This window comes from Ornithorhynchus anatinus, chromosome 4, assembly GCF_004115215.2.
Source record: "Ornithorhynchus anatinus isolate Pmale09 chromosome 4, mOrnAna1.pri.v4, whole genome shotgun sequence".
Classification (NCBI taxonomy): Eukaryota; Metazoa; Chordata; class Mammalia; order Monotremata; family Ornithorhynchidae; genus Ornithorhynchus; species Ornithorhynchus anatinus.
This window is the reverse complement of record NC_041731.1, coordinates 70,848,671-70,872,333: the sequence shown is the minus strand read 5'-3', so window position 1 is coordinate 70,872,333 and position 23,663 is coordinate 70,848,671.

Genomic DNA, 23,663 nt, shown 5'->3' with positions numbered 1-23,663 from the left:
TTAATTTTTTTTGTTCATTTGTCTTTTTAAGACAGGTTTGTATCACCCCTAAGGCTATATATTAATGTAATTTTTATGGTACCTGGTTTCCTCTCTATATTCAGTTCATATCTAAAACAGTAAACTATCAGTGAAGAAACCAACTTCCTAAGAATGAAAGTTTTTTAAACACCCACTTTAGGGTAATCAGATATAAGCAGTCCTACTGTTCTCATAAGAATTTAGGTGACACAAGGTAACCGCATTTTAGGTTTCTTTTTTCAATCTGAGTATATGTTGTCTGGTAGGTGGATACCATTTCAAATTCTTTCCCCTCACTGTTTCCAGATAGCTAGAAATGCTCACTCTGAGTAACAGTTCTAATCTTAGTTGTCAGCTGAATTTGGACTTGAAATTGTTCAAGAATAAATATCTTAAGAATTCTTTTTTTTAATCCTATCTTATTCTTTACCTTATTTAAAATAAATTCAGGGCTTTCTTCATGAAAGGTTAGTCCTTTCGTCATTTTAGATTGATTCAAGTAATTAATATTAAAGATCTTTGTCCACAAATTGGAAGCTCATATTTATGGATTCTGAAACACTTCTTCACTGTAAGAATTAGAGTAACACCACAGCAAATGTGATCTTCTGGATAAACACAGATTTATAGTATAATACAATTGAATTTATATAGGTTCACTGCATGAGAGCATAAAATTGAAATATAAGATTTGGAAGACCTTTATTCGGATTTATGCTGGTTCTCTGCTGTGCGTATCATTATATTGAGCTAATAAATTGCAATGGCTTTGATGAACCTTATCCAGTTACTCTCAAATTAAACTAGTCTGAGCTGAACTCTAAAGATTTAAGAGTGGGAGCAAACATCACCCTTGGAATTGGCCCATATTCTTCTTGCATGCTATTATGCTTCTCCACTCATTTACTGTTCCCCCTTTGCCTTCTACGGTTTTCAAGTCTTTCAAGTTTTCCCTTCTCTTCCCTGAATTGTCTTTAGCCATATTCATTTTCTCAACATCTCAACGTTCTCTCTGGGTGGAGACATTCTGGACTTCTAGCAGTTTGCTCATTCCAAAGGGAGCTATAGTCCTTCTGTTCTTCCAAATACGTAGAGTGTTGTTGTTTCAGTCACAGATGGCATAAAATCTTTTAAATTATCCTTCTGAGTAGGACCTTGTTCTCTGTGTGCAGAGCTAGAAGTACATTCAGAGGGAATGAACAACAAAGGTTTTAAATGTAATTTGTAAGATGATCATCCCAAAAAAGTTAATGTATAAGACACTGGGAAATCATTTTATTACAGCTAATGGAAAAGGAATACGGAAACCATTTCATCTGTGAGAATGCAAAATTTTATTCAATTTCTTCTGAAAGAGAGATCCCTGAAGTTAAAAGGTTGTGTTGTGGTAATACAACTGCAGTAGAAGGTGTTTATGTATATGTAGCTGTAAATTGAAGCTCAATTTGCTAGCTATGCATTTTTGCTGTATTCATAATTAGCATTACTTTAGGTTTCAACCCACTTTCCTTTTTCAAGCTTCTGACTTTTACAAGCTTTTTCAGTTTATTGGCTCCCATTAAAACACACCACCCAACTATTCAACTCTGACCATCTGAAAAAGCATTTAGGAAATGAGAGACTTTAGTTCTTAGCCAAGTCTTATCTCCTCATAAATCTGCAAAACTGGAGCAGGGGCAACCAGTTTAATTTTCCTGGGAAAGAAAAAAGGTTGGAGAGATCCCCTATTCGCCAAACAGTTGTCTTCATTCCTCCCAAGCCAACTTTTTAGCCATACCCTGTACTCAACAACCTCACTTCTAGCTTGGACCTTCCTCTCTCCTTGTCTTCCACATCAAATATTCCATAATTCTCACATTCACATCCTTCCAAAAATCCCACCTGCTCTGACATACTCTCCCTGATTTATTTTGTAATCCTCGGAGCCACATCATTCAACCAACTCTAGCACTTTTGAACTTATTTACATCTTCCTTATCACTTATGTATGTGTGTATATATATGATATATATATAAAAATGCAAATTATTTACACTATTCATTTCAGCAGTGTAGTAAATACTTCTCTGTTTATCTCCCCCAGTAGAGGGTAAGTGCCTGCATTCATTCACTCATTCCATTGCATTTACTGAGTGCTTACTGTGTGCAGATCATCATGCTAAGCACTTGGGAGAGTACAATATAACAATACACAGACACATTTCCTGGCCACAGTGAGCTTATGGTCAAGATGGGGAAACAGACATTCATATGAATAAATAAATTGCAGGTATGTACACAGTGCTGTGGAGCTGGAGGGAGGATGAATAAAGGGAACATGTCAGGGTAATGCCAAAAGGAGTGGGAGAAGAGGAAAGGGGGGCTTAGTCAGGGAAGGCCTCTTGGAGGAGGTGACCTCAATAAGGCTTTGAAACAGGAGAGAGTAATTGTTTGTCAGATACAATGAGGGAGGGCATTCCAGGCCAGATGCAGGACATGGTCAAGGGGTCAGCAGTGAGATAGATGGGATCGAGGCATAATGGAAAGGTTAGCATTAGAGGAGTAAAGTGTGTGAGCTGGGTTGTAGTAGGAGAGTAGTGTGATGAGGTAGGAGGGAACAAGTTGACTGATTGCTTTTAAAGTCAATGGTGAGGATTTTTTGTTTGATGCAGAGGGGGATGGGCAACCACTGGAGTTTCTTGAAGAGCAGGGAAACATTTCCTGGGTATATGGGCACCAAACTGAGTGGCTGCTCAATAAATGCTGCTGCTACTACTATTATAAGTTATCTAAAAAATCAGTTTCAGGGATGGCATCTGAATAGACAAATCATCTAAGAAACTGTTGGGGGAAGAGATGGGCTGGAATAACTCAGTTGCTGGTGCTTCGTGGATGCACTTGGAGACATGGACAGGAGATTTTACCAAAATGGAACTTGAATCAATCAAGCAGTAGTATGTATTAAGCCAGTCAATCATGTTTATTGAGCACTTACTGTGTGCAGAGCACTGTACTAAGCGCTTGGGAGAGAACACTATAACACGACACATTCCCTACCCACAGTGAGCTTTCAGTCTAGGGGGCTTTGGTGAGTACAGTATGGATGGTAGATGTAATTCATTCATTCAAATGTATTTATTGAGAACTTACTGTGTGCAGAGCACTGTACTAAATACTTGGAATGTACAATTTGGCAACAGAGAGAGACAGTCTCTGCCCCACAATGGGCTCACAGTCTAAAAGGGGGAGATAGACAACAAAACAAAACAAGTAATTCCTACTGTCAAGGACCTAACAGTCTAAGGGGGAGACAGATAGTAACATGAATTACAAGTAGAGGAAGCAGCAGAGAATAAGGTTATGTAATAAGGGCTATGGAGCTGGGATGAGTAGTAAAGTGCTTATAGAGTACAGACCCCAAGTGCATGCGTGACAGAGAAAGGAGGCCAAAGGGTAGGGGAAAAGAGAGGTTAGTTGAGGATGGCTGTTGGGAAAAGCTATGATTTCAGTAGGGTTTTGAAGATGGGGAGGGGGCTGCTTCCTCTACTTGTAATTCATGTTAATATGTCTCCCCCTTAGACTCTAAGGTCCTTGATTTAAGGGGATGTAACGGGAGAAAGTTCCCAGATGGAAGGAGGGTGTAAGCAAGTGTTAACAGCCAGTGGGCCAAGAGCAAGGGACAGTGAGTAGGCTTGTATTGAAGGAGCTGAGTGGACTTCATCGTATTGGGAAAGAAGTAAAGGTGAGTAGGGATGAAAGCTGATTGAGTGCCTTGAATCTAATGGTGAGGTGATTCTGCTAGATGCAGAGATGGATAGGAAACCCACAGAAAGTTAATCCTGGACATGCAGCCACAGATGGGTTTTTCTGAGATAAGGATGTGAGCAGAGGTGAAAGTAAGCCAGAACCTCTTAGACTGTTGCACCAGTAAAACAAAAAGTGCCTGCTGATTATTTCAAAGCAGACTCTTTTTTTTTCCCCTCTATCATTGTTCATGAAAGGGACTGGCAAATCTGATCACCTAGGTAGCTGAAGTGTCCCCTTATCATTAATCTAGTTTGGGATAATGCGATTGTGGTAATGTGAATATCTTTCAGGTCTTAATTTGCAACAATGGTAGAATCAGAAGGACAGCAGATGAAATGTTGGGTGCTTCAAAAAGGCCATTCTCTTATTTGGTAAGGGAAAGTTGTACTGGTTATTATGAACAGATAGTTGGGATATGCTGAGCAGGAATTAACTCTTGCTAATTTGTCAGTTATTTGTTTCCCAAATATTTTTCTCCATATTTCAGCATTATTGCTTAATATAATCATGTAATGCTAAATAATCATGTAATGCTAAATTCCAATTAGAGCTCATAACTATAAAGAAAATGGTAAGTGAATGAGCACTACATGATGTAACATGCATTAGTGAATTTCCAGTGACTAAAGAATTGGCAATGTAAATATATTTTAAAACAGTAGTTAAAAAAACCAAATGAATTTATTATCAAATAGGAATGCAAATAAGGGCCAATTTAAATTGGATTTATTTTTTATGAAAATCTATCAGTCAGTAGTATTGGAGAGTCTACTGAGTGAGAATGGGCAGGGATTGTTCTCTCCCAAGAGCTTACTGTACAGACTTCTGCATGCAGTAAGCCCTCTATATATACAACTAATTGACTAGTAAGTACTTAGGAGAATTCAGTAGTCATTAATATTGCAATTTAGCGATTTGTGGCAGACACAAACACTAAAGTAATTTACAAATAGGAGGAAGAAGAAAAAGTGGGTGTGCATTTGTAAGTGCTTAAATAATAAGGTACTTAAGATATAGAGTAAGAACTATATGTACCTAGCACTACAATTGGTTGTAAGTACACAAGTGTGTAGGTGACACAAGAAATTACTGAAATGGCAGTGTGAAGGTATAAACCACCCATAAATATATACATTTATATAGCTCACTCCAGTTATCACCCCATATTCCTCCAAACATTCCTCTCCGAAATCCTTGAGCGAGTGGTCTACACCCACTGTCTCCATGTTCTCTCTTCCAATTCTCTCCTTGACTGCCTCCATCTGGATTCTGCCCCCTTCACTCCAAAGAAATTCTGGTCAAAGGTCATCAATAATCTCCTTCTTGCCAAATCCAATGGCCTCTAATCTCCTCAATTTCTCAGCTGCCTTTGACACTGATAACCATTCCGGCTCCTGGAAATGCTGACACTGTCCTCTCCTGGATTTTCTCCTAACTCTCTGGCAGTTCATTCTCAATCTCTTCCAAGGATACCTCTCCTGCCTCCCTTCCCTTATTCATTCTTTCAATAGTATTTATTGAGCGCTTACTATGTGCAGAGCACTGTACTAAGCGCTTGGAATGTACAGTTCGGCAACAGATAGAGACAATCCCTGGCCAGTGACGGGCTCACAATCTAATCGGGGGAGACAGACTGACAAAAACAAGACAACATAATCACAATAAATAGAATCAAGGGGATGGACACCTCATTAACAAAATAAATAGGGTAATAAAAACATATACAAATGAGCACAATGCTGAGGGGAGGGTTAGGGAGAGGGGGAGGAGCAGAGGAAAAGAGGGCTTAGCTGAGGGGAGGTGAGATGGGGAAAGGGGAGGGAGCAGAGAGGAGCAGAGGGAGCAGAGGGAAAAGGGGAAGCTCAGTCTGGGAAGGCCTCTTGGAGGAGGTGACCTCTCAGTAGGGCTTTGAAGAGGGCAAGAGAGTTAGTTTGGCAGAGGTAAGGAGGGTAATTTATTACTGATGTGTACATCCCCTTGATTCTATTTATCGTGATTTAGTTGTCTTGTTTTTGTCCATCTGCCTCCCCCGTTTAGACTGTAAGCCCTTCAATGAGCAGGGATTGTCTCTATCTCTTGCTGAATTGTACATCCAAGCACTTAGTTCAGTGCTCTGCACATAGTAAGCACTCAATAAATACTATTGAATGAATGAATGAATAAAAATAGATAAATAGAATTATAGATATATATAAATCATTAATAAAATAAATAGAATAAATATGTTCAAATATACACAAGTGCTGTGGGGCAGGGAAGGGAGTAGAGCAGAGAGAGGGAGTAGGGGGAATGGGGAGGGGAGGGGAGGAGGAGCAGAGGAAAAGGTGCGCTCGGTCTGAGAAGGCCTCCTGGAGGAGGTGAGCTCTCAGTAGGGCTTTGAAGTAGGGGGTGAAGAGAGCTAGTTTGGTAGATGTGAGGAGGGAGGGCATTCCACCCAAACTGCTACCATGTTAATCTAAGCATTTGTCCTCTCCCACCTTGATTATTGCAAAAGCCTCCTTGCTGACCTCCCTCCCGCTTTCTCTCCCCACTCCAGTCTATATTTCACTCTGCTGCCTGCATCGCTTTTCTACAAAACCATTCAGTCCATATTTTCCCAGTTCTCAAGAAATTTCAGTGGTTGCCCATCCACCTTTGCATCAGAATGAAACTCCTTTCCATCAGCTTTAAGACACTCAATCACTTTGCCTGCCTCCCTGCTCCCTCTATCTTACCTCCCTGACTACCTGATACAACCCAGCCCACCCACTTCACTCCTCTAATACCAAGCTACTCACTGTAACTCAATCTCATCTATCTCACCGCTGACCTCTTGCCCCCATTCATTTAGTCAGTCAGTCAAATTTATTGAGTGCTTACTGTGTACAAAAGCACTCTACTAAGCACTTCAGAGAGTTCAATATAACGATAAAGACACAATCCCTGCTCAGAAAGAGCTTAAATTCTGCCTCTGCCTGGCTTAAATCCCTCCCTCTTCATATCTGCCAGATGATAACTCTCTCCACCTTTAAAAGCTTATTAAAAGCACATGTCCTCCAAGTTGCCTTCCCCAGTTAAGTCCTTATTCGTCTTCTTCCACTCCCTTCTGCTTTGCCTTGCACTTGGATAAGCACTCTTTATTCACCCCTCTCTGAGCTCTACAGCACTTATGTATATATCATCATTTATGAATTTATCTCAATGTCTGTCTCCCCCTCAAGACTGTAAGCTTGTTGTGGACACAGAATCTGACTACCAACTGTTACATTATATTCTACCAAGAACTTAGTACAGTATCCATAATAAGCATGGAATAAATATGATTGATTCACTACATTTGTAAATATATATACAGTACCTAAAGTTCAAGGTTTTCTTTCATATTTTATTTAGCAAAATGTCATTTTGTGCTAAGGTCCTAGAGATGTCATTTATCTATACTAAATAGATCTGTTATCTATGTTAAATTGAAAAACTGAAATTAGCTATAATACATGTGTGTATGTATATTGTTGTCCTTCCTGTTAGAAGAAGATAAAACCAAGACATTATAATAACTCTATTCAAGTTGGTCAAAATCCTTCAAAGGGATTGGAAGAAAAGTGTTCAACACCAGGTAAACTCAGCGTGGCTCAGTGGAAAGAGCATGGGCTTTGGAGTCAGGGCTCATGAGTTCGAATCCCAGCTCTGCCACTTGTCGGCTGTGTGACTGTGGGCGAGTCACTTAACTTCTCTGTGCCTCAGTTCCCTCATCTGTAAAATGGGGATTAAGACTGTGAGCCCCACGTGGGACGACCTGATTCCCCTATGTCTACCCCAGCGCTTAGAACAGTGCTCGGCACATAGTAAGCGCTTAACAAATACCAACATTAAACTCAGGTAAACTTTTCAATTATCTAAGTAACAGTATTAAGTGCATGCTATATACAAATTAGTTTTAACAAGCCCTGGGGAAAAATACACAAGTGAGAGTCACACATGCTCCCTGACTCACAAAGAGCTCATAATCTAAGAAGTAGAAGGGAATAATAACAATAATGGTACTTGTCAAGTGCTTACTATGTGCCATATACTGTTCAAAGTACTGGGATAGATATAAGTTAATCAGGTTGGACACAGTCCCTGTTCCATATGGGGCTTACACTCTTAATCCCCATTTTACAGATGAGGGAACTGAGGCACATAGAAGTGGAGTGACTTGCCCAAGGTCACACAGAAGACAGTGGCAGAGCAGGGATTAGAACCCAGGTCCTTTTGACTCCCAGGCCTATGCTCTATCCACTAAGCCATGCTGCTTCCTATAAGGAAAGATGAAACAATAAAAAAACAAAACCAACATAGAAACAGGGACGATGATAAGAGCGGTAGAGTTTTGTGGATAGAGGAGTTTCAGTCTTTTTGACACTCCAAATCCAACATTCACAACAGCCTCAGAGAAGGATGTGTTTGGGGAGGATATGATTCTGCAGCTTCCCAACGTTGTAAAGGTTAAAGAAAGGCTTCATACTATTGATTTTTTTTCATACTTCCCAGCCTGGAGCAGGGGCTACAGGAAGTACAAGTGGCATGAGAGCCTTGGGGAAACTTCTTTCTGAGAGTGCTAACCTGAGAGTGCTACAACTAATACCAGCATTAAATTCAATAGCATTGTTCTGAAAGGGTGCTAAATGAAGAACTATAATCCTGGGAGTTGTTCTGAGTGTGTATAGGTATGTCTTGTAGAACAAGCAGTGCTTTTCAATCTATAAATCTGTTCCTCTTGCCACCCCATCCCATTCAAGATTGAAGGAATGTAGGCATGTTAAGGACAGTTCCAAAACAAGCAGAGGCATGCCAGAGCTAGAAGAAATATTGACCGAGAGGAAATTTGTTTTTGATTACCTTTCCCAGAGATGCCAAGTTTCAATAAATCAGAACCCTGCTTTTCATCTGGAAAATTGTTGAGCCAACAGCACTCAGGATATCATGGTTAGCAGTTGGTCTCATCACAAAAACACTGTCAAGCTACTCAGAAGTAGCAGGCTACTTCCTCACTTAAACATTCAAAAGATCACAAAGAGAAAATGGTTCTGGTTCTTAATAAATGTCCTCTTGGGGTAACCTATCCCCCTTCACACTAGATTTTAAGTTAGAACAATAATCATGCAACCTTTGAAGTACATAAAATCATGACAGCATGTTACTGGATGAAAAATCCACACTTCCGTTGGGTGTCCAGGCTCCCAAGCAAAGCATTAGGTGTTGAAGTTCAAAATTAATTGTCATCTTATTATGAGCATTCACCCTTTAAGCTATCAGACCAAGTGGTTTGGGTTCAGGTAGCAGCACAGTGGCAGGAGAGTTTGTGAATGCTGATGAAACTTAGAACAGGGCCATACAAGACTACCCATAATGGATAGGTCTAAGCCAAAGCATCAGACAGAGTCAATTTACCTGTGCTGTGCAGCACCCGCACTCTGTGCGGGAAAGAGTCAAAGACAGACGATCAAGTGATCAAAACATTGATCAAAGACAGCAACAGATACTTAAGTTTTTACTGAGTGGAAGAAGGCAATGGTAAGCCACTTCATTCATTCATTCAATCATATTTATTTGAGCTTTTACTGTGTGCAAAGCCCTGTACTAATTGCTTGGGAGAGTACAATCCATATCTTTACCAAGAAAACTTTATACACATACCAAAATGACTCTATTACAGAAAATGAGTCCTTCTGAAGAGGGTGTGTCCATGGAGTCTCTATGGGAAAGAAACAACTCCACGGTATTTGAAGAAAAAGATCATCATCAGTGGCATTTATTGAATGCTTGCTGTATGCACACAATGGAGTTGGTATTTCCACTCCCTGCCCACAACAAGTGTACAATCTAGAGGGGGAGGCAGAAACTAACAAAAATAATTTATAATATATAATATAAATAGGAACATAAATGTTTTCTTGTTTTCTGAAGAAGTTCATGTCATTTATAAAATCTATGAAGTTACTGCCCACTGGCTGCTTCTTTAATTTGGAAGTTTATAATCACCTACTATTTTCTTTCCAAAAGTAAATTTGAGTTTTCTGTTAGAACTCCCAAAGTCTAAACTGTCAAACTACCAAGCAAATGGATTTGTATGAACACTACGTGCATTCTTGGTGGAAAGACAAAGTTTTCTTCATAACCTGCTCATTTCTATGAATTGTCCTTAAACAAAGTACATAATATCACCCAGGTGTTTTTCACTCCTTTGGTAGTTCAGTAGGACCAGGGTCACTTTGGGGAAGCATTTGTGGGTGTTTTGGTTTTTTTTCTTGTTGTTGTTTTGTTTTGATTTTATTTTAACTGTGTATACCTCTGAATCTCTAAATTATTTTAGTTGGAATAAATATCCTTTCTTCCAAGAAGATTTTCTCAATTTTTTTCCAAGTAAAATCTGGACATATGAAAATCAAGTACAGAGGAAACTGATGCCATTTTTATAATAATAATAATGTTGGTATTTGTTAAGCACTTACTATGTGCAGAGCACTGTTCTAAGCACTGGGGTAGATACAGGGTAACCAGGTTGTCCCACATGCGGCTCACAGTTAATCCGGGTAATCAGGTTGTCCCACGTGGGGCTCACAGTTAATCCCCATTTTACAGATGACGTAAGTGAGGCACAGAGAAGTTAAGTGACTTGCCCACAGTCACACAGCTGACGAGTGGCAGAGCTGGGAGTCAAATCCATGACCTCTGACTCCGAAGCCCAGGCTCTTTCCACTGAGCCACCTTTTATAATGTGTTCACTGTTGGTGTGCTTAAAGGACAAACTCACTAGGTGACCATGGCTTTGTGGTAAGAGCACAGGGTAAGGAGTCAGAGGTTGAGGATTCTAATCTCAGCTCTGCCACTTATCAGCTGTGTCATTTTGGGCAAGTCAGTTAACCTCTCTGTGCCTCAGTTACTTCATCTGTAAAATGGAGATTAAGACTGTAAGCCCCACATGAGACAGCCTGAATCCCTTGCATCTACCCCAGCACTTGGAACAGTGTCTGGAAAATAGTAAGCACTAAACAAATGCCATTATTATTATCATTACTCTTGAGGAAATAAATTTTAATTCTAAGAGTAAACTAAATAAAAACTTCTAAGACTACTTTTCTAGCTCTGCATATTGCCCTTCTGGGACAAATGAAATAATTGCAGAATCTTTTGGGTATTTCTGTATTTCTATGAACTGACTAAAGGAAGGTGTTCTCAATGTATTATTTCTTGAAATATATTTCCTTATTTTGAAGGAGCCTGAGAAGGTAAAACCTGGGGAAAAACACTTCAGTAAGGCTAAAAGTTATCCCAGTGAAGAGAAGGATGCTTGGGATGTGATGATGTTACTGGAGGTAGGCCACTTTTCATGGATATAACATTGCGAATCGACTGCTACCTCCTCTAGTCAGTCAATCGTATTTAGGCCTATGACTTTCAAATATGTACCTTGCTGGCCATGACCTCCTTCCTCCTCTGCAATCTCCCATTTCCTCCTACCTTCAGAGCATTACCACATAGAAATCCAACCAGCACTTTTAATTTAGTATATAGAAAAACTTTTGAGGAGAGGAGAGATGTGGGTCAAGGGATACTACTTGCAGCAGCAAGGATTGAACAAGGATGCTAGAGGTGAAGTGAGGAGGGGAAGGGAGGAGGATGAAGAGAGAAAGGTAAAGAACCAGGGAAGGGGGAAAAGAGGGATAAGGGGAGAGTCGAACATGAGAAGCAGAATGGCTTACTGGATTGAGCATCGGCCTGGGAGCCAGAAGGTTGTGGGTTCTAATCCCAGCTCTGCCAATTGTCTACTGCAAGTCACTTCACTTCTCTATGCCTCAGTTACCTCATCTGTAAAATGGGTATTAAGACTCATGTCGGACAGGGACTGCATCCAATCCAATTTGCTTGTATCCACCTCAGTAGTTTGTTAAGTATATGGCACACAGTAAGTGCTTAACAAATCTATATAGGGATTTACGATGTGATGGGATTACGGGGATTTCCTTCCACTTTCCAACTTGTAAGATGGTTTGTGCTCTACTTTCTATCCTAATCATTGGTACTGAGCACTTACTGTGTGCAGAGTGCTCTCCTAAGTGCTTGAGAGTGTTCGGTACAACGTCGTTGGTAGATATGTTTCCTGCCTACCTATTTTGACTACCTGCGCCCTTCTCATAAGACCCTTGTTTTAGGGTAAAGTGGGATTTTATTTTATTTTTGGCTCTGGGTTTGGACATTAACTTTCTTGCAAAGCAATTTCAAACTCAAGCTAAGTAAAAAGGTTTTGAGAATTGATTGGGTTAGCAAATGAGGAGGTTTTGACTTTAAGAACAAACTCCCCAGAGATATTTGTTTACTAAGCAATTTGACTTTTTTTCTTCTTATACTTTTAGCTAATTATAACCCAGCTGGAAAGAGAAAACTTTTAACTGAGCAGCACAAAAGGTTATGGTAAAACCATCCTTACAAAAGTACTCTCACTTGCATCTTTTAAAAATGTGTGTATTGGATAGTAAATGCTTCAAAGGTTTTAATAAAACTTTAATATCACTGAGAGGAAATAACACTTCAGTGATTCATATACCCTCCATTTCTGTTTCCACTAAGCTTGGTTCTGGTTTTTATTTTTGTGTTCTAAATCAGTTTTTACATCCTAAGGGCTAGAATGTGTAGTAACTAGCCCCAGTCTTTGTTTGAAGCATAGTGGAAACAGAAGTGGAGGGTATATGGATCACTGAAGTGTTGATTTACTCTGTGATATAAAGTTTTAAATCATTTAGTTTTCAAAAGTTGTAAAATGAGGTAATAACTTTTATTTGTCATTGACTTTTAAAAATACGTAGCAGGAGATCAAGTAATTTCCTTCACTTACATTGCTAATTATAATAATAATAATAATGTCGGTATTTGTTAAGCGCTTACTATGTGCCGAGCACTGTTCTAAGCGCTGGGGTAGACATAGGGGAATCAGGTTGTCCCACGTGGGGCTCACAGTCTTAATCCCCATTTTTACAGATGAGGGAACTGAGGCACAGAGAAGTTAAGTGACTTGCCCACAGTCACACAGCCGACAAGTGGCAGAGCTGGGATTCGAACTCATGAGCCCTGACTCCAAAGCCCGTGCTCTTTCCACTGCGCCACGCTGCTTCTCTATTGAGAATTGATGTAGTTCCTCTTAAGAAGAGGAATCTACTAATGGTATTTATTGAGAACTTACTGTGCCCAGAGCACTATACTAAGTGGTTGGGGAAGCACAGTAAAACAAAGCTGGTAGACACAATCCCTGTCCCCTAGGTTTAGAGGGGAGACAGACATTAATATAGATTCTTGATAGGGGAAATAGCGAAGTAATGTATGTAATCGTTTAGACTCTGAGCCTGTCATTGGGCAGGAATTGTCTCTATCTGTTGCCAAATTGTTCATTCCAATTGCTGAGTACAGTGCTCTGCACACAGTAAGTGCTCAATAAATACTATTGAATGAATGAATGAATAATATACATAAGTATTGGGGGCTGGGGTGAGTATCAGAGTGCTTAAGTTGTTCACAGCTAAATACACAGTAGACACAGGAGGGAGAGAAAATAAGGAAAATAGAGAGCTTAGTAAGTGTTCAATAAATACAATTGAATAGAAGAGATGAGATTTTGGGGAGGGATTTTAAGGTGGGGAGAGTGGCGGACTGTCAGGTATGACGGGGAGAGGGTTCCAGGCCCTAGGGAGAATATGTGCATGGAGGATGGATGGCAAGAGAGACAAGACTGAGGTACTGTCCAAGTATGTTGGTGTTAGAAGAGTGGAGTGTGCAGGATGGGTTGTAATAGGAGATCAGGGAGGCTAGGTAGGGAGGGAGGGAGTTCATATGTTGATGCTAAAATAATTTATTTGATTAACTTTGCAGATAGAATTATACAATTAGACAGTGGTGCAAATTTGGGACCTTGTACTCTAAAACATCAAAATATGTTTATAATTTTTGAAAAGTAAAATGTCTTCATTACTGTTATTATTTTATTGATATTTTGTGGGGAGTTGATATTTGGTGCAGAGATTGCATGTTTTCATTAGTAAGTTTTTCCCACTAATCTAAAATAGATCTGTTAAATTTTGTGGAGTGGTTTAACTGGAATACAGAAGGATATTTCTGTATTCATTTCATTTTTGAAGAATCTGTGCTTTATTTTATGCTACAGTCCTCTAAACTGTAAGCTCATTGTGGGCTTACAATAAATTATTGGCATCTTTTCAAAGTTCACAATCCAGAACGAAACCATTTCCATTTGAAATGTATTCCTGAAAATACATGAGCTAGAGTTTAACTAGTGATTGCTGTTGTTTCTGTATAACACTGTTTATTCCTTTGATGCCCATTAAGAAAGTTGATTTGGTTACTACTCATGGATTGGGGTGCAACTTTGGATTAGAACATGATCCTGATATTAGAAAAAACTGTATCCCAAATGAAGATCAAGGAGGGAAATTGGTCATGTATTCAGTAGCTGTTAAGTGGAGATCATGAAAACAATAAAATGCATGGCTACTTTTTCAGGGCATGGTTGGGAAAGAAGAATGTTTGGTATACCTTTGATAGATGACATTCAATAGCTATGTCATTGTTAAGTACCTTAACTAAATGGTTTTAGTTTTATAAAAATGATTTTATATTTGGGAATTGAGGTGTGTTTGACTCCTACTCTTACAGGCACACTTGCCTGTATAATAGATCAAGTTAAATATCCGGGCAAGATGTCCCAGAGGGTAAAATTGGAAATTTTTCCTTTATGTTTTGAGTTGGCTTCTGGAGAGTAACTGTTCCCATGGCTTAGGCTGAGCGATACAGATCTGAGAGTCTGGTATGCCTACCAGCAAAAATTTTTTTTTTTAATTCAACAATGGGATAATTAAAAGATCAGTGAGAACAATTTGACATTTTCAAAATCAAATTCAATCATTGATGAAATCAGTCACTGACAAAATAGTTCCCTCTGTACTGATGAATCAGAACCAGCTTGTACTTTTCAGTCATGCTGTCCAGTCAGAGTCTGTGACCCAAAGAGATAATGTTCTCTGTTCTGCCTTTCCCTTTCCTTTCAGTACCACCTCCATCTTAGACCCACTCACTTGGTCCCTAAAGGGATATTATGAGGAGATCTGGGACCTGGGGAGACCATGGGTAGCCATCACCAGGAATAATTAGTAGTCTTTGAGGAAGAGCTAGGTTTCATTTTATCCTAGTAGCCACTACCAGGCATCCCCTTTTAGAAAGCTCTTTATTGGGCTAGTGCTCATTTTTTATCAATTTCTCACTGCCAAATAAGGATGACTAGGTTATCTTGGCATGGCGGACTTTCCTCCCCTCCCCTCAGTTTTTACTGACTGACTTGAGAGAATGAATAAAGTCCATTTTTGATTAGCATAGGAATGGCAGATCTGCTAACATAATGTGCCTTTTTGTTGTGCAAAAAGTAACACTCTGAAAATTAATAGTAATAATGGCATTTGTTAAGCGCTTACTATGAGCCAATTGTGTAATTTTATTTGTCACCTCAAAGACATCTAGTTCAATTTCCCTACTGGTATGAAATAGAGCAAAGTGATCTTTCAGTATTGGTGCATAATAATACTGCTGTTTGTTTAGCTTTACTAATTTTACCCATGTTTTTAAATTTATATGTTTTGGTCAGTTATGGGGATCTGGTAATGCATTAATGCACTCACTGTACATTATTTCTTATGGAAAACTAAAAAAAAATACAGTACTTGCTAAGTGCTTACTATGTGCCAAGCACTGTTCTAAGCCTTGGGGTAGTTACAAATGATTTGGGTTGGACATAGTCCCTGTTCCACAAGGAGCTCACATTCTTAATCCCCATTTTACAGATGAGGTAACTGAGGCCCAGAGAAGTTAAGTGACTTGTCCAAGGTCATGTAGCAGACATTAAGCCACAGTGCTTCTCCCATAAGACTTCTTGACATAAAATTCTTGGTTTTTTCGGGAACTAGAGAAGAGCACTAATCAGGGTATCAGGGCAGAAAGGATGAGCAGAGTTTTCTGGGGTGGTACAGAAGGGATATCACCTGTAGACAGTTTCCAGAGTCCCAGGTGTGGGTTCATACCCATAGCAGATTTCTGTGGTTTAGGCTCTTTGCCCTGCAGTAGCTTCTGTTCTTCCATTTTGTGTGTTTTGGTCAGAGCACTGCTAGGGAATTAAGGATTGTCTGCTGGGCAAAAATGAGACTTGGTTGCATTGAGCGTTCCGTGGAGTTAGAAGAAACAGCTTGTGCTTGGGCACCCAGCACTGGACATGGTGAGTGCTACAGTTTGAGTTTCTTTAATGTAGGGTTTCACAAGCATGCACAAGCATGTAGGGTTTAACAAGAAGCAGCATGACACAGTGGATAGAGCATGGGTCTGGGAGTCAAAAGGTCATTGGTTCTAATCCCAGCTCCATCAATTGTCTGCTGTGTGATCTTGGGCAAGTCAGTTAACTTCTCTGCACCTCAGTTACCTCATCTGTAAAATGGGGATTGAGTTTGTGAGCCCCACATGGGACAGGGACTGTGTCCAACCCGATTTATTTATATCCACCCCAGGTCTTAATACAGCCTGGCACATAGTAAGTGTTTAACAAATACCACAAGTATCATTATTATTAAGAATCAGTGTTGCCCAGTGGTTAGCCCACAGGCCTGGGAGTCAGAAGGACCTGGGTTCTAATCCCCAATCTGCCACTCGTCTATTGTGTGACCTTTGGCAAGTCATTTCACTTCTCTATGCCTCAGTTACTTCATCTGTAAAATGAGGATAAAGATTGTGACAGGGACTGTGTCTAACATGATTACTTTGTATCTAACCCAGCCCTTAGAACAGTGCCTGGCACATAGTAAGCTCTTAACAAATACTATAAAAAAAGCATGTAACTCCTAAGTCATCAAAGAACTAGATGTATTAAAGAGTTCATCTTGCCTTCTTTTTCAGCACTTGTCAGCCTGGCAGGGGCAGGGTGCAGGGGGAGTGGGGAGGGGAAGTGGAGTAGGATGCAAAGCCCCCTTAGCCTCCAGCCCTGAAACCCAGTGAGGATGAGCCATTATTTGCTCACCTCCTTCAGGCCTCCCAGACATACTGGAACACCCTCTGGGGTCAAGGTGAGTGTCAGGGCTTCATAATGGCTGTAGGAGCTGTGTAAACCTTGAGGGTTGGGATCATGCCTACTAACTCTGTAATACTCTCCTCAGTGCTTAGCTCAGTGCTCTGTGCAGAGAAGGCCCTCGATAAATATTGATTTGATTAAACTGGTTGACACCAATCTGCACAGCTACTCCACTGCTTCCACCACCACCACCCTTATGCCAGTGTGGTCCTGTTTCGGCTGGTGCCACTGGCAATAGCAGTGGTGACTGTGGCAAAGGGGGATGAGGTGTCCACCTAGCAAGAACAGTAAATAATCTCAACATTGTTATTATTAATATTATTAGTATTATTAACAAGAACACTGAATTTAGTATTTATGAAGCACTTACTAATGTTCCAAGCCCTTTGCTAAGCTTTCGAGTAGATTTAATACAATCATTCATTCATTCATTCAATAGTATTTATTGAGCGCTTACTATGTGCAGAGCACTGTACTAAGCACTTGGGATGAACAAGTCGGCAACAGATAGAGACAGTCCCTGCCGTTTGACGGGCTTACAGTCTAATCGGGGGAGACGGACAGACAAGAACAATGGCAATAAATAGAGTCAGATCAGACAAATTGCCTGTCCTATACAGTCCAAGGCTAAGAGAGAGCAGGTATTTAATTTGCATTTTAAGGATGAGGAAGCTGACACAGAGAAGGTAAGTGACTTGTCCAAGGTCACCCGGCAGGCAAGTGGCAAATCCAGGTTCTCCATCTCCCAAGTCCATGTTCTTTCCACCACTAGACTATGTTGATTCTTTTGTCGTCATCTACCTCCCTACCCCATTTCCTTTCTATCCATCTCCCTCTCCATCTTCAATCTTCCCATCTCATTTGCTGTCTCCGTGCTCTCTCCCATCTCCCTCCTTTTCCTTGTCTCCCTCAAAGACCCACTTCCCCAACACCTTAGCCCCCAAATATTCTATCCCAAGTTCACCCACTGTTCAAAATGGAAAGCTGGCACCCTTTCAACATAATTCAGTAAAAGTTGGGCTTTTCACTTGTGTGAATGAATCCCGGGATTGCAGAATTTGTATCTTGGAAAATTTCTGTCTTAAAAGTGAATATCTGTTGCTCCAGGTAGCCAGCATATTCTGTGTATTGTAGGCTGTCTTCTGGAGACCCAGATTTCCAAACCCAGAGGGTATATCAAAATCTCTTTTAAGGCTAAAATTTTCGCGTCCTCCTTTGAAAGAAAACAGAATGAAATAAAACAACTTACAATGGCATAAACTCTGTGATACCAGGATCTGATTTGGTCTAGGTCAGAGTGGATCTGATGACTATAAAAAATTTTCAGTAGTTGTTTTTTTTTCTCAAGTGTAGATTATATAGGGTTGATCATTACGTTGCATCACTTAACAGCAAAATCTAATCAATGGTATTTATTGACCACCCACTGGTGGCAGAACACTGCACTACTACCCTCTTGGGAAAGGAAAATTGGAAAATAAGATCCCTGTGGGCATCCATATAGTAAATTAGCCTCGGCTTCCTTAAGCAATCCCTAGGCCTGCAGCAACCTGGGCAGTGTGACTCTGCAGCCCCTCTGGCTCCTGGCCTTCTCGGGACACTCTGAAATTAGGCAGTTTCACTGCATTGCCTAGATGCTTTTAAAATGGTTGTTTATAATGAGAAATGAGACGTGATCAGGTGTCCTGTTTGTTTTGAGGAAGCTCTAGCTCCAGGACGGCCAAGGTGATGGAAAGCAACCAGTGTTGTTTGTTTTGGATTCACAGTGCAGACCACTGCACACAGTAAGTGCTTCATAAATAAATGTCTTTACTAATAAATGGATTGCTATTGCTATCTTTTAGATAAAAATGTGTATGCTTGAGATAATCAGTTTGGCTGTTTACAGGGAAGTTCTTAGCAGACAAAGTTGGTTCGGGACTGTGTTTTTTTTTCATATTTAGAATTCCTTTCAGTATCCTTTTTCACTGTGTGGTAAGTACAGTTAATCTTTAACAGAAGTTGTTTCTCATAAAATGTAATGACTTTCATTTGGCACATAATATAATCCAGGAGATAATTTTTCAAGCCCTTGATCTCTGTTCCCTCTTGCTTTGTTCATATTTTGGGTATTTCACTGATAGAGAAGGGTAAGGAAGGGACCATATCAATCCACAGGTCTGATAAAAGGCTTGGTGAGAGATGATTGAAAGATTTGGCTTCAGTGAGACTTTTTGCGTCATCTAGAGTTGTCTCTCCTTAGAACATATTAGGTACACACATGTAGCTGAAAATAATAATAATATATGTTAAGTCCTTAAATGTGCCAAGCACAGGGGTAGATTATTATTATTAATAATAATGATAATGCGGCCTTGTTAAGTACTTTGGGCCAAGCACTGTATTAAGCACTAGAGTAGATGTACAGTCCCTGCCCCATACATGGCTCAAAATTTAAAGAAAAGGGAGAATATGCATTGAATCCCCATTTTACAGATTAGAAAATTGGGGTACAGAGGAGCTAAGTAATTTGCCCAAGGTCAACCAGCAGGCAAATGTCAGAACTGGGATAAGAACAGATGTCCTCTGACTCCCAGGGCCATGCTCTTTCCACTAAACTACGCTGTTTCTCAAAATGATCCAAGTTACCCACTTTCCATGTTACCATAGGCATGGGATGGAAGAACTCCTGAATTTCCTGTGGCAAAGTTACTCAGTCCAACCCGGACCCTCCAGCCCAGGTTTACCCTGTGTCCTCCTTTAAATGATTTAGTTCTCTGGAGGAAAAGCACAGCTTGAAGTAAAGCAATGTTGAGTGAATCCAATTTTCCATAAAACTTGTAAATAGGGTTTACTTTCAGGCAACTCATTTTGATAGACTAAAATGTCATTTTAATAGACTAAAATGTCATTTTAAGGAATTTTGAAATAAACGTTTGAGTGGGGGGGGGGAGCAAAGCAAAACAACTATCTTTAGATATTTATTTTCAAAAGAGAAGAGTTTGATCAGCAAGGGGAGCAGCTAGGCAGTCTACCTTCTGACTCCAGCACCTTGACCAAGCTTCCACAAGTGATGATTGCAAAATTAATGATGACTGTGGAAGCTTGGTTTGAGTGCTGAAGTCAGAGTATACTGCCTAGCTGCTCCCCTTGCTGAACAAACTCTTCTCTTTTGAAAATCAGCATCTAGAGATGGTTGTTTTTCTTTCTATTTTCCCCTCCCATACATTCACATACTCCAAAGTGTCTAAAGGTTTTTCTTGATTTTGTTAATTGCTGCTTCCATCTCGGCACGTCTCCTCCAGGAGGCCTTCCCAGACTAAGCCCCACTTTTCTCACTTCCTACTGAGAGCTCACCTCCTCCAAGAGGCCTTCCCAGCCTGAGCTTCCCCTTTTCCCTCTGCTCCCTCTGCTGCCCCTCTGCCCCCCCTTCATCTCCCCTCAGCTAAGCCCCCTTTCCCCGCTTTCCCTCTGCTCCTCTCCCTCTCCCTTCCCCTCCCTCAGCACTGTGCTCTTTTGCTCATTTGTATATATTTTTATTGCCCTATTTATTTTGTTAATGAGATGTACATCCCCTTGATTCTATTTATTGCTATTGTTTTTGTCTGTCTGTCTCCCCCGATTAGACTGTAAGCCCATCAGTGGGCAGGGACTGTCTCTATCTGTTGCCAAATTGTACATTCAAAGCGCTTAGTACAGTGCTGTGCACATAGTAAGTGCTCAATAAATACTATTGAATGAATGAATGAATCTCCTTCTGTGATGCTGGCACTGTGGTGGTCATGTGCTATGTGGGAAACTTTAGGACATATTTTTCTGCTGTAATCAATCAATCCTATTTATTGACCATATCTTGTGTGCAGAGCACCTTACCAACAAAACAGTGCTTAGTGGAAAGAGCATGGGCTTGGGACTCAGAGATTTCGGTTCTAATCCTGGTTCTGCCACTTGTCTGCTGTGTGACCTTGGACAAGTCACTTAACTTTTCTGGGCTTCAGTTACCTCATCTGTAAAATGAGGATTAAAACTGTGAGCCTTATGGAGGACATGGACTGTGCCCAACCCGATTATCTTGTATCTACCCCAGAACTTAGTACAGAGCCTGGCACATAGTAAGCACTTACCAAATGCCATAAAAAACCCACTAGATTTAAAGCTTTGTCACTGAGGCAATAGCAGACATATTTGAGTAAAATTGTGTCATGTTCTTTTGGGACATTTGCCCTCCCCACTATTAATGTACTGTTCGCCTTCAGGCTGCAATGAGATCAAGGACTTCTAAGGACCAGAGTTCGTTAGTGGCAGAAAATCCTTCAACAGCCTTGTCCTGCTCTGAATCCACCCTGCCACTTCTTCTCTCAGGCATTGATGTCTTCTCCTCCCCACCCCTATAGTCTTAAGGGAGACTCAGATTTGTGAGATGTTTTACTGAGTTCACTGTAGACTTTTTTCTTCCCACCTCCCAGCCCCAATTTGGCTGCCTAGTTTCTCCTTCCCCTACAGAGTAATCAGTTAAAGGACAGAAGATACCACTGCTATTTTTCTGCCCAGGGTATAAGAGACTTGATTAGGTCTTTCCCCCTGCCACTACTTCCACTCTCCTGTGGCTGAGCTTGGCACCAGTTGGCAAGGACTGTGCCAGCATCACGAAAGCTGCTTTGTTAGAGGGCTAACAGCAAATGCTGCACCACCTCTGGGGCCAGACAGTTCACGCTTGACCTTGAGGTTCATTCACCCAATGAACTTAGCACTGATTTGCGCAACTACATTTGAAATTATCTGTTTAATGTAAGAAAAAGGAAAATTCATCAAGGACATGTAGGTTGTGTTAATTTTGTTTAGTACGGTGAGAGAAAATCAAAGTGTCTTGGTTTGTTTTACTTTCTAGGACAAGAAATTGGATAAACAGAATGAAACAATACAAAATCTTAATCTTTGCTCCACCCTGGTGTAACTACACTGCATGCAAGGAGAAAGAAAGAAAGGAGAAAGACTGTCAAAATTCAATTTAGAACACCCCACAGGGAAAAGTCATAGAAGCACCATGGCCTAATGGATAGAGCACGGGCCTGGGAGTCAGAAGGACCTGGCTTCTGATCCTGGCTCTGCCACTGATCTTCTGTGTGATCTTGGGCAAGTCACTTCACTTCCTCTGTGCTTCACTTATCACATCTGTAAAATGGGGATTAAGTCTGTGAGCCCCATCTGGGACATGGACTGTGAGCAACCTGATTATCTTGTATGTATCCCAGTGTTTAGTAGAGAGCCTGGCACATAGTAAGTGCTTAACAAGTACCGTTAGAGAAAATGGTGGGATGTGACGAGGATACGCCCAGTGTACCAGGAATTGATATCATGTTGTTCTTGATGTTGAAGAGAGTTAAGGGGCCACGCCAGGCTGGAGGCCACCAGGGATGGTATAAAGAAGAGGTTTTCCTGGTGGGGCTTGGATTTCCCATAAAAGGAGATAGAATGATAGGGTAAGATCTCCAATTGAGCAGTATGGGAAAGTCAGGATTAGCTGTGGTCTTAGCATCTACAGTCCACCAGCTTCTATCACCAGCTGAAACATGTCATGGGTTACTAAGAATGTGAAGGCCTTTTGTGGTGATCATAAAGCAAAACTGTAGATTGAGTTATTTCTGTTCCTCTCACTGGTTTGCAGAACACTGAAATGTAGTGCCTTGAGTGGACCCCAGAGAATGGATACCATTCAGGAAGATCCCAGTGCCGACTCTCACATCGAATAAGAAGCATTTGAGAAGGATTCTTTTCCAAATAGCAGTTCAGCTGCAAAACCTTTTGAGGATCTCATGAACCATCCTGTTACTAAAAGTGAGAAGACAGCCTCCTTCAACTTACAGCACCAGAATCAAGTTGACAGCAAAGAAACAGAATGCTACTCTTTGCCTTCTCTGAAGCTCTACTGGCTCAAGTGTGTGGAGATAATTGCATATAGATTTTGCCCTCAAATCATAGCCTGTATATACTTGGGAAGGGAAGGGAAAAGGAAGTGGCTTCTTGCAGAAGCTGGTCATGCATGTCTGTATAATCTTCCTTCACTGAAATCAGTCTTGTATGCTGATTCAAGAGTCGATACTTCACTGTACTGTCCACATCATTTTTCTAAGACATCATTCTGCCCACATCTCCCCCCCCATTCTTCAAAAACCTCCAATGGTTGCCCATTTATCTTCACATCAGACACTTCTCAACATTGACTTTAAGACACTCCATCAGCTGTGCCCCTCCTAACTAACCTTGCCCCTTTCCCTCTACATCCCAGCTTGTGCAATTTGCTTCTCTAATCCCATTTTACTTCCTGTACCTCAATCTCATCTGTTTTCATTCAATAGTATTTATTGAACACTTACTAAGTGCAGAGCATGTACTAAGTGCTTGGAATGTACAATTTGGCAACAGATAGAGACAATCCCTGCCCAGTGACGGGCTCACAGTCTAAATGATAATAATTGTGGTATTTGTTAAGCTCTTACTATGTGCCAAGCACTGTTCTAAGCGCTGGAGTGGATACAAACAAATCAGGTTGGACACAGTCCCTGTCCCCCGTAGGGCTTACAGTTTCAACCCCCATTTTACAGATGAGGTAACAGGCACAGAGACATGAAGTGACTTGCCTAAAGTCACACAGCAGACATGAGGAAGAGCTGGGAATAGAATTCATGACCTTCTGTCTCCCAGGCCTGTGCTCTATCCATTACACCATGTTGATCTCTTTTGCCAC